This window comes from Leopardus geoffroyi, chromosome D4, assembly GCF_018350155.1.
Source record: "Leopardus geoffroyi isolate Oge1 chromosome D4, O.geoffroyi_Oge1_pat1.0, whole genome shotgun sequence".
In the NCBI taxonomy this organism is placed as follows: Eukaryota; Metazoa; Chordata; class Mammalia; order Carnivora; family Felidae; genus Leopardus; species Leopardus geoffroyi.
The window spans coordinates 83,816,961-83,832,851 of record NC_059342.1 but is presented as its reverse complement, the minus strand read 5'-3'; the positions used below and the strand labels follow the sequence as shown (position 1 = coordinate 83,832,851).

The window sequence follows — 15,891 nt, the reverse complement described above, 5'->3', positions numbered from 1 at the left end:
TCCCATTCACAATTGCACCAAGAACCATAAAATACCTAGGAATAAACCTAACCAAAGATGTAAAGGATCTGTATGCTGAAAACTATAGAAAGCTTATGAAGGAAATTGAAGAAGATTTAAAGAAATGGAAAGACATTCCCTGCTCATGGATTGGAAGAATAAATATTGTCAAAATGTCAATACTACCCAAAGCAATCTACACATTCTATGCAATCCCAATCAAAATTGCGCCAGCATTCTTCTCGAAGCTAGAACAAGCAATCATATAGTTTTTCTACTTTTTCTGGAGATTTGAAGCCTAATAAATAAATGATATCTAGCTATTTTTAGAAATTCCATGTATAATTTAGACTGTTTACTTGCTGACATCCAGAAATCTATTTTCATCGTATGTGAGACTGTATTGTATTGTCCTGTGTTCTTACAATTTTAGAAACCAGTTCTTTTCAAAGTTAGGAGCAGAAAAAATTTTATCTAGTGTCTGGGAAGAAAAAAATTTAAAGGAAGCAAAAAGTCCCACCAAACCACAGAGAATGAAACTTAGCCTATAGTGAAATGAGAAGGTCCCTAAGAGCCAGTCATCTCTGCGTTCAAATCTGAATTCTGTTTCCTAGCGGTTTTGAAAATGGACAAATAATTTCTTTCCAAGCTCGATATCTTCATCAATAAAGTAGAGGCTAATAATAGTACTAGATTCTTTAGGTGGTTATCATTATGAAATGTCATGTTTGGAAAAATATTGCATGGAGCCTGACATACAATAGGCCCTTGATAAATGTTATTTGCCATTATTTGGGAGAGGGTGTATGTTTGAAACATACTAGGTATATGCAGGTATCAGAGTCTTTGAGTAGATGCAGAGCTTTATCAGAAGTCTGACCTTTCACAGTGAGCTGATCAGCTTTTATTTCTGGAGCATGAAGTTACTGTGATAATTTCTCTCCTGTGTGGTACACACATGTACAGGAAACCAGGGGCATTATTTCCTGTTAAGGGAAATGTCTCTTGTAGGACTCAAATTAAGCAGGATTTAAAGGGGAAATTACAAATAAATGAAAAATGATAGTTATTTTATGAAAAGTAAAAGGTTTTTTTCTTCCTGTCAGTATTTGAATTCTTCTTGACTATAGGTACTTGGGTAAACATTAGTGTGTGCTGGTATAAAGCTATTCAGTTGGTTGTTTGGTTTTTTTCCTCTCAAGAATTTTTGATTTTTAAGTTGATCACTCAGTACAGTGTCTTAAAATGTTTTCCTTTTTCTAGCCATGGTCTGAGATATGTGATATTTCAGCAATTGGGCAGGGCAGATTGGGCAGCTCAATCACATGATGTGAGGGCCAGATTGTGAAGGATGCTAAAGGCATGCTTTTTTGAGGAAAGAACTCTTTTCTTAACAACTGTAGATCTTATATACGTACATTAAAGTACCTGAAACAAAGTTGTCATTCAATAAAGAGTTTTTGAATAAATTATATTCTTGGTTATCATCTTGCCTTGGTAAGAATTTATAGAATTTTCTATTGTATTTGGGAAATCAGAACTATATGTCCATATTTAATATTCTTTGCTCACTCTTAAAATTTGAAAGTAATTTCCATGGGAAAAGAGTGACTTCTGTGCATCTTAATTTATCATCACATTTTCCCATTTCATTTTTTTTCTCAAATGTGGGACTGATTCTTGGTTCATGTTCTTCAGGTAATGAAACATATCCACGAGATAAAGTATTTTTGTTTTGAATTGTTTTGTTTTTGTTTCTGAGACTTTTAGAACTTGATATTAAACTTCCCTGTGTCCTGTTGAAAGATTTTCACAATTTCTGTCAACTGCTTAGTATCTTTAGGGAGGTCTATTTTACTTACTGTGGAGATTCTTCTACTTTGTTGCCCTTATTTTAGTTTTCCTTTAAAACTCTCTTCTCTTTTCATTGTTGAACAAACAGAAACTTTATTGTATTTGGGTGGCAGCTAATTATGTATAGCACATTCTCAGTGTTTGTGAGCTTGGGGTGGGGCAAATGCTATTAGTCCATGCTGGTAGGAATGTAAATTAGTCAGACCAAAAAAAAAGATTAGAAATCAGAAATGTGGATAGCGATTTTTGTATAAATATATTCACTACAGTATTATTTATAATAGAGAATTAATGGAAACCACCTGGATATCTTAAAAGTCATTTTAATGACTTTTTAAAAATACTTATATGTAAACAAATTAGAGTATAAAACTATAGAGAATTGATCCCATTGTGTATGAACTACATCAAGATACTAATAAGGATTTTCTTTGTGGGTGGAATTGTAGGTGACAGGTTTTCTTTTTCTTTTTCTTTATTACCTAGATTTTTTATATAGATCATGTATTACATGTATAATGACAGAAAAACTACCAGTATTTAAAAAAAACACTAATATATTAAATAACTACAATATGAGAAAATTTACCAAATGTTGACATCGGTTATCTTTAGACAGTGAGATTATGAATAACTGTTTTTGAGTTGTGAATAATTTTTTTGTGTTCATAGTTTTTGTGCTTCCCAGCCTATCTGTGATAAGCATACTATCTTTATAAGGTGAAAAATAAGTTATTTTATAAAGTATATCAATGCAGTCATCTAGAAATTTGCCTTCGGAGAAGTTTCCTTATGAGACTTTTATAATAATCTTTAGAGGAAAGAAATGCTTTCTTTGTCCTTTTTGATGGTTATGGTAGACTTGAGATTCCAAATCTTTAATGTTTCTTGTATACAATTTCTGATTAAATTGGCTGAAGTAGTAATACTACTAGAAATAAAATGTCCTACCCTTTGATATCTGTACATCACGGCAATCCATTTCACTATTGATATCCCAACTTCAAAGTATTTTTCTTTTATAGTCTTGCTATCTTGTGTTTAGCATATGCAGCCAGGAGCTCTTTAATAAACAGATGGAGCATTTCATCTATAGATGGCTTATTCTGCTTAGCTGTTAACACCTGAAACAAGTATTTTAGATACACTTAAGCCTTTGAAACCAGTTATTTTTAAAAAGTAGAGTTATTCTCATATAGATGAATATGAAAGCAAGATGGATGATAGTAACATCTGATATTTGTAAAACTAGCATAGCTACTATTTGCCAAGCATTTGTGGTGTTCTAGGCACTACATTAGACACTGACAAACGTTATACAATTTTCACAGCAGCTCTGTGAAGTTGTATTATTTTCCCTTTCTTTCCTGTAGAGGGAGGTACCTGAGGTTCAGAGAGACAAATTTGTCTAGGGTCACACAGTCAGTGAGTGCTTAAGCTGAAACTAGACTCAAGTCTTTGTGACTATAGTACCCAAGGACGGAACCTTACTCTTGTTTCCTGTTGTGTATCTAGTGCCTAGAATAGGACTTGTCACATACTGAGCACTTAACATACATCCTTTGAATGAATAAACTGTATACCTAGAAGCTTCTAAGTGGCCAAGCAAAGAAATTGTTCTGTTCTACTAATACAGGATTATGTAGAGGAGTGAGCCTGACAAAAAATAATGCTATTAGAAAGCCAAATGGAGGTACTTATACCAAAATCTAGGTCATAATAACAGATGATCAGATTGGGATCCTCTTTTTTGATGTAACAGTTTAATTTGGTCTGAGTACATATGTCAGATCTCTTTTTCACTTAACTTTGATATTCAGTGAACAGAGAAAAAGCAAAATATGCATGGTTTTGAATTTTTACCAGTGGAAAAAAAAATCTGAGTGGAAACTCAGTTTCTGTAAGTGGCAAGAAACTAGAACTGGAATTTCTTGATTGGGACTTTTGGAACTTTAGGTATTGTGGAAATAACATTGTGCCATTGTGGTGACATGGATATACTTTATCCCATTGGTAACAGCAACTTCTTTTAATGTTTAGACACCTTGTAGGCATAGGTGGTTCTAGTTTTTTTTTTTTTTTTTTTTTTTTTTTTTTAATTTTTTTTTCAACGTTTATTTATTTTTGGGACAGAGAGAGACAAAGCATGAACGGGGGAGGGGCAGAGAGAGAGGGAGACACAGAATCGGAAACAGGCTCCAGGCTCTGAGCCATCAGCCCATAGCCTGACGCGGGGCTCGAACTCACGGACCGCGAGATCGTGACCTGGCTGAAGTCGGACGCTTAACCGACTGTGCCACCCAGGCGCCCCATGGTGGTTCTAGTTTTTAAGATGAATTGTTACAGAAGCCCACTTGTGATTCTAGCCTTTCCTTCTCTTCATATTTATCATGCATGTCTCAAATATTCTTGGTTGCTAAGAGCCAGCTGAGTCATGGGTTGAGTATTCTGAGTACACTAGCTGTGTAATCACAATGGTCATAGCATGTGCGGGTAAAGGAAATGGTGAGTGCTACAAACATAATCTTAGGGAAGGGGGTGAAGGCATTATGTATCACATTTAATGCTCCAATGTATCATGATCTCCCAGAATGTCATTCCATGCCTAGACCCCTTTACAGGTACTATATTGTTCTTAATCATCCATCAAAAGGAAACTGAGTTTTTGCATGAGATAGTGGTTTACCACAGATCTGAGTAATGGTCATTTGAAACCAGTCTATGTGTTTGAAGGTATTTCATTTCCTTGATGGTTTAAAATCCACTAAGATCTTGTAGTTTAGCATATCTGTTTGCTTGAATCAAACAGCTGAGAGTGCATTCTTCCATGTTCTTATGAACTATATTATATTAGTTCGCCTTCAGCAGTTGGCAGGGCACTTTCCCCAAATCACTGGATTCATTCTGCAATCCCTACCATTTTTTAAATGATACGGCTTCTGACCATCATTATCCTAATTTATAGCTTGTCAGCTACTCTCTGTTTTGTTCATCATTCAACCTAAGTCTGCTACTGTGTATGGTACATATTGGGCATTTAATATTTATTGGATAAATGACTAGAAAAAGAAGGCTCGGCTTGATCAGCATTTATTAAGAACTCACTCATAAATGTCTGCTGAGAAGAACCTTTCCTTTGGTTACCTTTTGTGATTGTTTTATGATAAAATTGCTGATGATATCCATGGAAAATCCTTGCAGTCAGATCTATCTTATCTATCTTTATTTAACTACCTTTCTTGTCTATCTAGTCTATCTGCTTAAGCAGTCCTGTAAAACTTTTATGGTTAGCTAGGCTTTACAGAGACTGGATTTGAATACACTCTGGCGAGACCAAATTTCTCACCTCTTAAGTACTCTCTCTACCCTTTAGCTTCTAGTATGAATGTGTTTTTTTTGGACCACTACTGGTAACAAGGACTCAGAATTGACTTCTTAAAAGTCACCAATCTAGATAGTGGCAGAGATTTAATGTACTATCTAATCCAGCCCACTTCTGGGAGATAAATCTACCTTTTCAGATTTCTAACTATACCACACTTATCTCCCTTATAGTTTTGGGGAGGGTGGGGTACAAGGGGGAGACGAATCTACTACTTTCTGTACTCTGAAAGGTTATTTGGCATGTCTAACATTTTTCACTTATTTGGCATAAAGAAACATTACTGTTTCCAGTTCTGTTGGATTAGTTTCAACTTTAAAATGAGTCTACAGATGTAGTAGAAAAACATCTTACCCAGCAGTTCCTTCTATGGGTTTGATTTTAAAAAACATGAATTTTCTTTCTCTTACCTGCAAGAGGCAGATATCTCAGTCAAGGGCAGTATTTTAGAACTTTCATATTTTTGTTTTAATCACCAAGAAGAATGAGCAGAAATCTTATTCCAAAAAGATACTATTTTTTCATTTAAGAAAATGATTCTTAGATATTTAATAACATTAAATTAGTATCAGTATTAAATTCTGTCTTATAATACTAAAATCTGAGGTTCCATCTCACTTTTCTTATAATTTTCTTATATTTATTCAATCAATTTATTTAATATTTATGTTCCTAAGGCTTGAAACTCTGTGCAGTGTTGGCAGCTTTTATCTTCATGTTTGTTTTAATCATAATTTAAACAGAGAATGGCCTTTGCTATAAATCTGCCTAGAACCCTTCTATTTCCATTCATGTTTGGGAAGATTCTCAGACAATGAAGTGGACCTCAGGCCCTTACTGTATTTTCATAGAATTGACATTTCCAGAGTGGTTTCCATGTGCTAGGATGTTCAAGATGTTTTATGTATATGATCCTTGAACTTTAAAATGACTGGCAGGAAGGCTAAAATATTCATATTTTTTGCATGAAGAGTCTGAGGCAAAGAGAGGAAGTGACTTACTCAGGATCACATAGTATAAATAAGTAGCAGAGCCAGGATTCCAACCCATGTTCAGTTGCCCCTAAGCCCCATGATTCTTGCACCTAGCAGGCATAAGGATGGGTTGAGAATGACATCAAAATTTTAGAACCTCATATCCATGTTTATCATGTCTGATTTACTTGATGATAGATTTGGAAGTTAAGACATGTGGTCATGATAGAATCAATTGGAATGTTTTTTTTTTTTTTAAGTTTATTTATTTTTCAGAGAGAGAGAGCACAAGTAGGAGAGGGGCAGGGAGAGGGGGAGAGAAAGGTGGAAAGAATCAATCCCAAGCAGGCTCTGCACTGACAGCACGAAGTGCAAGCAGGGCTTAAACTCACAAACCATGAGTCATAACCTGAGCTGAAACCAAGAGTCAGACGCTCAACCAGCTGTGCCGCCAAGGTGCCCTGGAATTTTTTTTTTTTTTTTTAAACCACTAAAGCCTTGAGGAGGAACCACTCATTACATCTGGTCTTGACCAAATACCAGGTTCACAATAATTTAAAAAAATAGGCATTGGATGTTTTATCAGCTCATTATTACTATTACTATAATTTAAATTATTTAAATGTTCCTTCAGTTCAATACTTAAAAAAAAAAAGAGAGAGAATGAGGTTTCTTACCATTGCATTTCTAAAATAGCCTTTGCCATTTTCTTGAGCAGGCATCAGTTTCCCTATTTGGAAATGATTTTTTGTATTCATCTAACAATGTATCCCTTGGTAGAGTTTACGTTTTAGCTACAGAACATTGTCCTATATAAAACCTAAGCCCAGATGCATGTATATAAACCTCTGAAGACACAGGGGCCATGCTGGTTATTTGAGCCAAGCATGACATGAGATTGTTCTGGTGAAAAAGCCAGGCTGTTATGGAGCGGCATGGTCACATATTGGCTTAGGAAAGCTGTCTAGAATACAAATATTTCCATTTTATTCCACTTGCTTTACTGAATGACCAGCATTAGTATTTTAGGATACTTGTTCATGATGGCTTGCTTTATGTGTTGAATAGTATCTGTCTGCACAGAGTCACATTATAAAGATTTAGGGTGAACAATATAATAAATAATAGCTACTCTTTTTTTTTTAAATTCCCACTACATGCCTGCCACTTTACTCTGGATGCTTTCTATCCTTGACTGTGAGTCCTTCCATACATCTTGCTGGTTGGCTGTTTCCCCATTTTGCAGGTAAGGATACTAAATCCCAGAGAGGTGGACTAATTTGCCTAATATTCTCTAGCTGGCAGCGTGGATGCTCTAGTAATCAAACCTAGGTCTGACTGCCTTCAAGCCCCTTGTTCTTTGCTATTCTGTATTGTCCATGACAGTGATGTGAAGGAAACCATAGAATCATTTGCTTCATATGTTTAGGAAGAACTTTTTGATACTAAGTAGCATTCTGGAACATTTTAATTACTCTGACCACTCTTAACTGTCTGCTACTACTGCCTTAATATTCTTCATAACCTTTTTATTTTGGGCCAAAGGAAAAAAAAAAAAAAGAAATCGTTGGTTTCAAAATGCTTTTTTAGACATATTTCAAGTATCATGGTGCTACCTACCTTGTCGACAATACTCGTCATTATATTTTTTTACTTAGAGATTGATTTATTTCATGTCTGGCTGGATGTGTAGTTGAACACAGGTATTGTGGATTGAGCATAGTCTAGATGATTGCTGTCCATTAGTACTTTCTGCTATAGTTCTCTATCTGCGCTGTCCTGTATGATAGCCACTCATTACCTGGGGCTATTGAGTGCTTGAAATGTGGCCAGTGTGACTGAAGAAATGAATTTTAAATTTTATTTAATTTGGATTAATTCAAATAACAATAGCCCACATAGCTGGTGGCTACCGTATTGGACAGCAGCACGGCTTGAGGTTGTAACTGATGCTTGTGTTTGGTGCGTAATGATAGAATTTGAAGAAATCCAGTAATTGGTAGTTTAAAAGTTGCTGATTTGTTTTCCAGCAACATTAAATTTAGCAAGCGTTCATCTTACAGCCATGGGACCAAACAGAGTAGAACAGTTCGTGTTTCTAAAGCAGTTTTTGGTCATTCATGATCTCATTTGATGAATATTTCAGGTATGATATCATTTAGGATTTGTGTCTACTAATGGATCACAGAAGAAAGGCAGAACAAAACCATTGATAACTTCCTTGTGTAGGGTCTCCTCCTGTTGAAATGGACACCATTCTGGCTTATTGGTGCTCAGGTTGCAGCATGAGGGCCTGGACAAGAACCTATGCTCATTGATTGAGACTGGAGAATTATCTCTCTCCCCTCACCTAGAATGTCCATTATTTTATTTTTTAGATCTAAAGGGAGGGAAGTAGAGGCATTTTCTTAATTTAGCCAGAGAACTACAATAATTTGATAACCAACAAAAGAAAATGTAGTTTTCTTTTTAATATGCCAAATAAGTCTTTTGGGCTTTGATTTTAGTTCTTTGTTTTGGAAAACACAACTCAGAACTCAGAAATATTCTATGTAAGGTTAGTTTTTAAATTGATACATATCTTCTGAAGAAACTTTTGATTGAATTAAATAATAGATTTTATATGATATTTTGAAGAAAAATTTGTTTCCCTGGAGTCTTGATACATTTGGTTTCATTCTGATTGTCTAGTCTTATGAAATAATTTGTAAAAGATATTAATTTCATTGCGTCACTTGTGTTACCAAGCATATTTTTTCTGTGACATTTTTGTTTATAAAATGTTCTTCTCCTTTCTATCAGAGCTTACAACTAATCAACTCTGGATGCTTTTGATTTTTCTGACTGTGCCACGGCATTGAATGAAGTTCCCTATAGTGAGAAAAGAGAGCACATGGGACTCGTGACTTTATGTACTCCAACAATAGAGCTTTTATGAAATTGGAGGTGGTTAAAAAAGCTAGAAGTAGCTCTTAAACATGGCATCGCTGTGTTGCCTCTTTTTTTTTTTTTTTTTTTTTTGTATTCTCAGGGCTGCCAGGAGTGCATCGGGCCTGTAATTTCCTGTTCTCTGAATCCCCCATCTTTCTGCAGCTCCAAGCTTTGTGTCCCACAGCCTGTGACTCTGTGCTAACAAATCGCTATTGTCCAGTGGGGCGAATGGTGGCTGGAACTAAAGAATTGCTGTCTGGTTTCTATTCAAATCCAGGTAGTGAGATATATGAATGGACTTTTCGAATCGTCCTGTGAATAACGTCTGCTCGGCATGAAGGCTCAGAGCCACGCTAGGAAAGATTAACTCCTAGGCTGACCACTAACATCCTTTGTGGTAGGAGGTAGAAACATTACCAAATACCATTTTATTCATACTGAATTTTCCATTTTATCCTCCAAAACTAGGGTTAACCATTCAATTATTTGACTGCTTTTCTCTCAAGTTTTAGTGTTTCTGTTGATAATATAGAAGTTTGGGAAAATGCTAAGTTGTTTATCATCTGTATTATTTTTCTGTCAAAAGTTTCCTACCTTACATTGACGATGGCATTAAGTTATCTTTATAGTAGTATACATGCAAAAATGAGAAAGAAAGAAAACTGCTTTTTCTAAGAAACCAACCCTTTAAAATGCTTTTTAACTAGCAAAGGGAAAAATCTTTTTTTTTTTTTTTAGTGCATTCTACTTATTTGCTTTATTCCCCGAAGTCCAAATTTATACAAAGAAAACAGAAACAACTTCAAACGCAGTATATTAACCAACCAAACAAGACTTATTCAGATTAGGAACCAACTTAAGCCTTTGTACCTATAGCAGAATCAGGATTTTTAAAATCAGATTTGGAAGGCAGACTCTAATTCATAGTTCTCATTATCCTTAGAAAATTATTATTTTATATTTGTCTTATATACCTGAAAAAATGTCTATAGGCTTGAAGGGCCATGCTTTTTACACTCCTTCCATATCGCAGGTACTATGGAATGGAGAGCCTTTTATGTTTCTTTTTGTCTTAAACTCAGACAGCTTTGTAAGCAGTAGTGTGTAGATTACAAGAGTTAGACAAAAGCAGGCGCGACTGCGAAGAGTTGGGTGGGGGGAAGCTTGGGGCACTTCCTGTCACTCAACACATTCCAGATCACTAAAAAATTTCCACACCCTCTGCATTCCCTCTTGCCCACCCCAGATCCCAGTATTTTCTGATCCATATGTTGTGGTATTTATCACACTCCTCTCTATCACTGGGCTCTGGCAAGACGGCTTCAGAGGAGATGCATTCCTTTAGATTGCACAAAGCATAGCTGGGAAAATGGCTGGCAGTTTCAGAATCTAGTCACGATCGCACGCATGAGCACCTCACACATCCATGCCCCTTCCCTCCCCCCCCCCCCCCCCCCCCCCCCCCCCCCCCCCGCCTCCCGCCCCTGCAGCTGGCTGACCTGTCTCACCCACTGCTGGCCTATCGAACGGCCAGGACTGTCTGGTTTTGGCTCATGCCTTTGTCCATGTCTGGCTTAGTTCCTCTCTGTCTACGCTTGCCACTACCCCCACCGCCCCAGGCAGCACAAGTGTTTGGCCACACAAAACTACAGATAGAAAAGGTGGTAAAAACTTCAAACTTTTTTCTGCAACAGTTTATTCTTTTGTGAATTTCTCCCTTTTTTAACTACTCTGTTTTAAGAAAACAAATACAAAATTAATTATATAAAGGCAAAGAATGCAAAAACAACCTTTGTGTTCCTTATAATAACTGACTTCATAACTCTCTCCAGCTGCGTTATGGGGTGTGTATAAAAAGCTTCTGTTCTGAGAACAAAGGAGCACGTGCAGAAATGAGACTAAAAAAAATCCACTGACAGTATTTCACTACACAAATTACTTAAAAGATTTTAGTTAAGTCTCTCAACAGATTCAATGTTAAAATGGTTTTTAGTTTAAAAAAAAAAAATTGAAAGTGCTTACCCAGTAAAAGAACCGAAGTAGTCCTGAACTGTTACGTAAGACTTTTTACAGTTGGATCTTTGTCAAAAGGGGGTGGGGGTGATGGGAGAAAGCAGCAACAACAATCAAAAAAGTTCGAGCTGCTGTGGCTAGAGGACAACTTCTGTGTTTCCAGATAGGATTCTTGCTGTAGAAATGGAACTTCCAGCCAGCACAGCATCCTGTCCCGGTAGAGAAATGAGTTTGTCAGTAAAAAAAATTAGATACTGGAACCCAGGGTAGACGAGGTATTGAACCGCGCCAGATTTCCTTGCAGCCCTGTCTGCTCAGCTCGCATTGAACTATATATGACCCAGATGATGGACAGAAGCACATTCAGTCATGTGCACTCTGGAAGAAAGCGGATTTGCTGGTCCCTGGCAGTGCAGGGGTTTGTCTTCTGATTGGGCTGTGCCCTGATCAGTGAAATGTGAAGCCCTCACCATTCAGAGGCCGTAATTCAGGACTGGCAGTTTGAGTGTCTGGCTGCCTTTAGTCACCGAGAGACTTTGAAGGTGTTGCTTTTGTTTGGTGGCATTACCCACCCAGAGGTTGCTTATACCTATGTACTAGTGTCAGGAGCAATGCTAGTCTTTCTGAAATGTAAACAGGCAACTGACTTTGCCTGAACCCTGTCATCTTATTGTTGATGAACTTGGCTCTAACTTAAATCAATTATTTGATGTGAGAATTTTTGTGATCCTAACCAAGGCTCCTGTCCACACCACATGCTGGCCTTTATTTTAGGGTTTGATAAGATAAAAATAAAGGTGGCATTTGACTTCCTAGATGGTGTAAATTTCTCTTAATGAAAATTGTATGGATGGATAGCAGAGAAGTTAAGTTTTAGATTCTGGAGTCTTTGAACATACTAGGAAAAAGCTTTATCACTTACTATCCCCATTGTGAAGCTGTCACTCTTATCCCAGTCCTTAGTCACATAGGGGACTGCAGAGGAGAAGCTACCAAAGTGTAGACCCCCTGAGCTGTGACATAGGCTTTAATCATGCAAGACAGCCAGAGTCTACCCTGTCCTGTCTGTCTGAACTAGGGTCCTTGATTTATTTCCCATCTTTCTGAGCCACTAGGAAACCAGGTCATTATACAGCACTGTCAGTTGTGACATTTTTGCTTAGTATATAAAAGTTGCTTTGTTTAATGCAAATTAACAGTATTTTTTTTTTTTAAATCTGAGGCAGTAAAGTTTTGTTATGAGACCTTGGCACTGATACATGAAATCTGCTCCACATGGACCTGTCATTTTATTCTGAGAACTTTTTTTAAAAAAATTTTTTATGTTTATTTTTGAGAGAGAGAGAGAGAGAAAAAGGCACGAGTGGGGGAGGGGCAGAGAGAGAGGGAGACAGAATCTGAAGCAAGCTCCAGGCTCTGAGCTGTCAGCACAGCGCCCAACACGGGGCTCAAACTCACGAACTGTGAGATCATGACCTGAGCTGAAGTCAGACACTTGACCTACTGAGCCACCCAGGCGCCCCGGTTCTAAGAACTTTCTTATCTCTTTAGGAATTAGCTTATAAAAAATCCTAAACTGCCTTTTACACATACAGATACTTTGGTTTATTTTTTGTCTCTTTCACACTTGTGGAAATAAACCTGTGGTCACCATATAGCATCTGTCTATTTTGCTCTAAATTCTGGGTTTGGATGTTTGTGTGTTTGTGATTGCTTGGGTGTTGACTACATTACACAGGGTTCTGTGTTTGAGGACTGTCCCAAAATTCTTCTCATGTCTTAACCTGGGGAAAGTTGGGTTGATAAGTATGCTGCCAGATATAAGAATGATCAAAGTCAGAGAACAGGGGACGCATGCATTTCTCTTTCTATAAGTCGTAGGACAATTACTTTTTTTTAAGTTGTGGTAAAATATACATAATCATTTATCATTTATCATTTTACCCACTTTTAAGTATACAATTCTGTAGTGTTAAGTATGTTCACCTTGTACAGTCCTCACCACCATTGGTCACCAGAACTTTTTTATCTTTTCCCCAATTGAACCTCTGTATATAACACTTCCAATTCTTCCCTCCCTACAACTCCTGGCAACCACATTTCTACTTTCTGTCTCTATGAATTTTTGACTCTCAGAATACCTCATATACACAGAATAATACAGTGTTTGTCTTTTTGTTAGTGGCTTACTTTACTTCACTTTGCATAATGTCCACTGTGCTCATCCATGTTGTAGCATGTGTCAGAATTTCCTTCCTTTTAAAGACTGCAGAGTATTCCGTTGTGTATATACCACATTTATCCTTTTTATCTGTCAGTGCACACTTCAGTTGCTTCTACCTTTTGGCTATTAAGACAATCATTCTTGCATTCTTATAATCTTGTGAGGGCTTCGTTATAGAGCTGCTCTGACCCATGAGAGAAGCTATTCCGTTTTATAAAATGGAAGGGTTTTGATATACCTATCAACTCTAGGGACTAACCAGTATCTAAGATCAGGTTTGCTAGAGAAGGACAGATTCATTTCAGCCTTCCTGGATGAGACCTAATATATACTACACTCCCATACTTACTGTTTTTGGATTTATCTTTCCGATTACACTGTGAGCTCTTCATGGGTAAGGACTGTGGCCAATTCCTCTTGAATTGTGCCTATGCCCCTTGTGTAGACCCAGGACCTGTGTAACACAATGAACATTAATAAAAGTTAGTTGAAAAAATTGTGTGTAAATGAATAATAATAATAATAGTTTTTACTGTATTTTATTATGTACCAGACACTATGACAGGTATTTTATATATATCAGCTCATTTAATCTTCAGAATAACCCTGTGAGATAAGTACTGTTACCTTCATTTAATAATAAGGGAACTTGCCTGAGTCCTTACAGCATGTATAAGATATAATGGGGATTTCAACCCTCGTCTCTTTTGGCTCCAGATCCATTATGCTAGAGGCAAATTTCCTAGTGAGATGATGATCAGTGGGTTTTAGGCTAAGCATTGATTCCAAATCAAATATTCTTTCCCTGAGCATCAAGAGCTATAGCCCTATGATAGATATGGTTCATGAATAGATACTCAGAAGAAAGGTTGGCATATTAGTAACTTGGATCTTTTATAGATTTTTAGCTGAACAACTCCTTGTTGAACTCAGTTGACGGATATTCCTGTGTATGCAGATTCTTTCTCGTTATTTTTTAAGTTTATTTCTTTATTTTATGAGAGAGACAGCACAAACAGCAGGGGAGGGGCAGAGAGAAAGAGGGAGAGAGAGAATCTCAAGTAGCCCCCATGCTGTCAGTACAGAGCCCAGTTCAGGAACCACGAGATCATGACGTGAGCCGAAATCAAGAGTTGGACACTTAACTGGCTGAGCCACCCTGGACACCCCTCTCATGTTATCTTGAAAGTAGAGTTAAATGGAATGCACTGGAATGAATGCATTGATGTTCTTCATTTGGCAGATACACACCCATAAACGTGTATAGGTATACATATAACATACGTACATGATATATACGTGTGTGTGTGTGTGTGTGTGTGCGTGTGCACGCACGCATGCAAGTGAGTAAAATCTAGGTGCTAAGGAGAGATCAAGAACAAAAGGTTCTTCCAGAGCTTATATTCTAGTGAAAAGACAGAAAATAAGTTAAAGTAAAATGAAGTAAAACAGAAAAGCATGCTATGAAGAAAATAAAACAAGGAATCTGAAATTGACCAGTAAAGAGGAACTTTACCAGTATTTTTAAATAAGGTTGTATTCACATATTCTGATTCAAATAAGGTTGATTGCGGGGCACCTGGGTGGCTCAGTCGGTTAGGCGTCCGACTTCGGCTCAGGTCATGATCTCTCAGTCTGTGGGGTTCGAGCCCCGCGTCGGGCTCTGTGCTGACCACTCAGAGCCTGGAGCCTGTTTCAGATTCTGTGTCTCCCTCTCTCTGACCCTTCCCCGTTCATGCTCTGTCTCTGTCTCAAAAATAAATAAACGTTAAAGAAAAACTAAAAAAACAAAAACAAATAAGGTTGATTGCTAATATTTAGTCCGTGTTGTTTTATTTTTTCAAATTCTCAAATACTTTGAGAAATACAGAAGGTAATGTTACACACACTTGATAGTCTCATTTTATAGGTCAGTGGCTTTCAATTTTTTTGACTATTATCCATTGTAAGAAATATTTTATATTACGATCAATTATACACATATTTGTGTATATATCTACATATCTATCTATATATATCTGAAACCACAGTTTTATGAAATAGTACTTGTCCTTACAACATGTAGTGTCATCTGATATTTTTCTCTTTAATTTTTTTTACTTAAAAAAAAGTTACTTAGGGGCACCTGGATGGCTTATTCAGTTAAGCGTCTGACTTCAGCTCAGGTCATGATCTCGCAGTTGGGGAGTTCGAGCCCCACGTCGTGCTCTGTGCTGACAGCTCAGAGTCTGGAACCTGCTTCAGACTCTGTATCTCCCTTTCTCTCTGCCCTTCCCCTGCTCACATTCTCTCTCTCTCTCTCAAAAATAAATGAACATTAAAAAAAAAAAAAGGAAAAAGAAGTGTTTTAAGCAAAAAAGTTATTTAAAGCCATTAAATTGGTTTTACAAGCCACTGAAGGGGCAACCTGAACTTTGAAAAATACTGTGGGTGAGAAAATTGAGGGTCTGAGAGGTTATGACTCGTCCAGTGTCACATAGCAAGGAAGTGGCAGAGCTAGGACTTGAATCAAA

At 37.0% G+C, this 15,891-nt stretch overlaps 1 protein-coding gene and 1 long non-coding RNA gene across 4 annotated transcripts in view; one reads left to right on the top strand and one right to left on the bottom strand.

Annotated features, from left to right (window-relative positions):
* The window catches only part of LOC123593405, a 37,084-nt gene extending 24,951 nt beyond the window's left edge, over positions 1-12,133 (bottom strand). The window contains exon 1 of the long non-coding RNA XR_006710303.1: positions 11,164-12,133. This is a non-coding gene — a long non-coding RNA (uncharacterized LOC123593405). The remainder of the gene's footprint in view (positions 1-11,163) is intronic.
* NR6A1 (nuclear receptor subfamily 6 group A member 1) overlaps positions 1-15,891 on the top strand; it is a 232,347-nt gene that overhangs the window by 94,068 nt on the left and 122,388 nt on the right. The window lies entirely within an intron of this gene.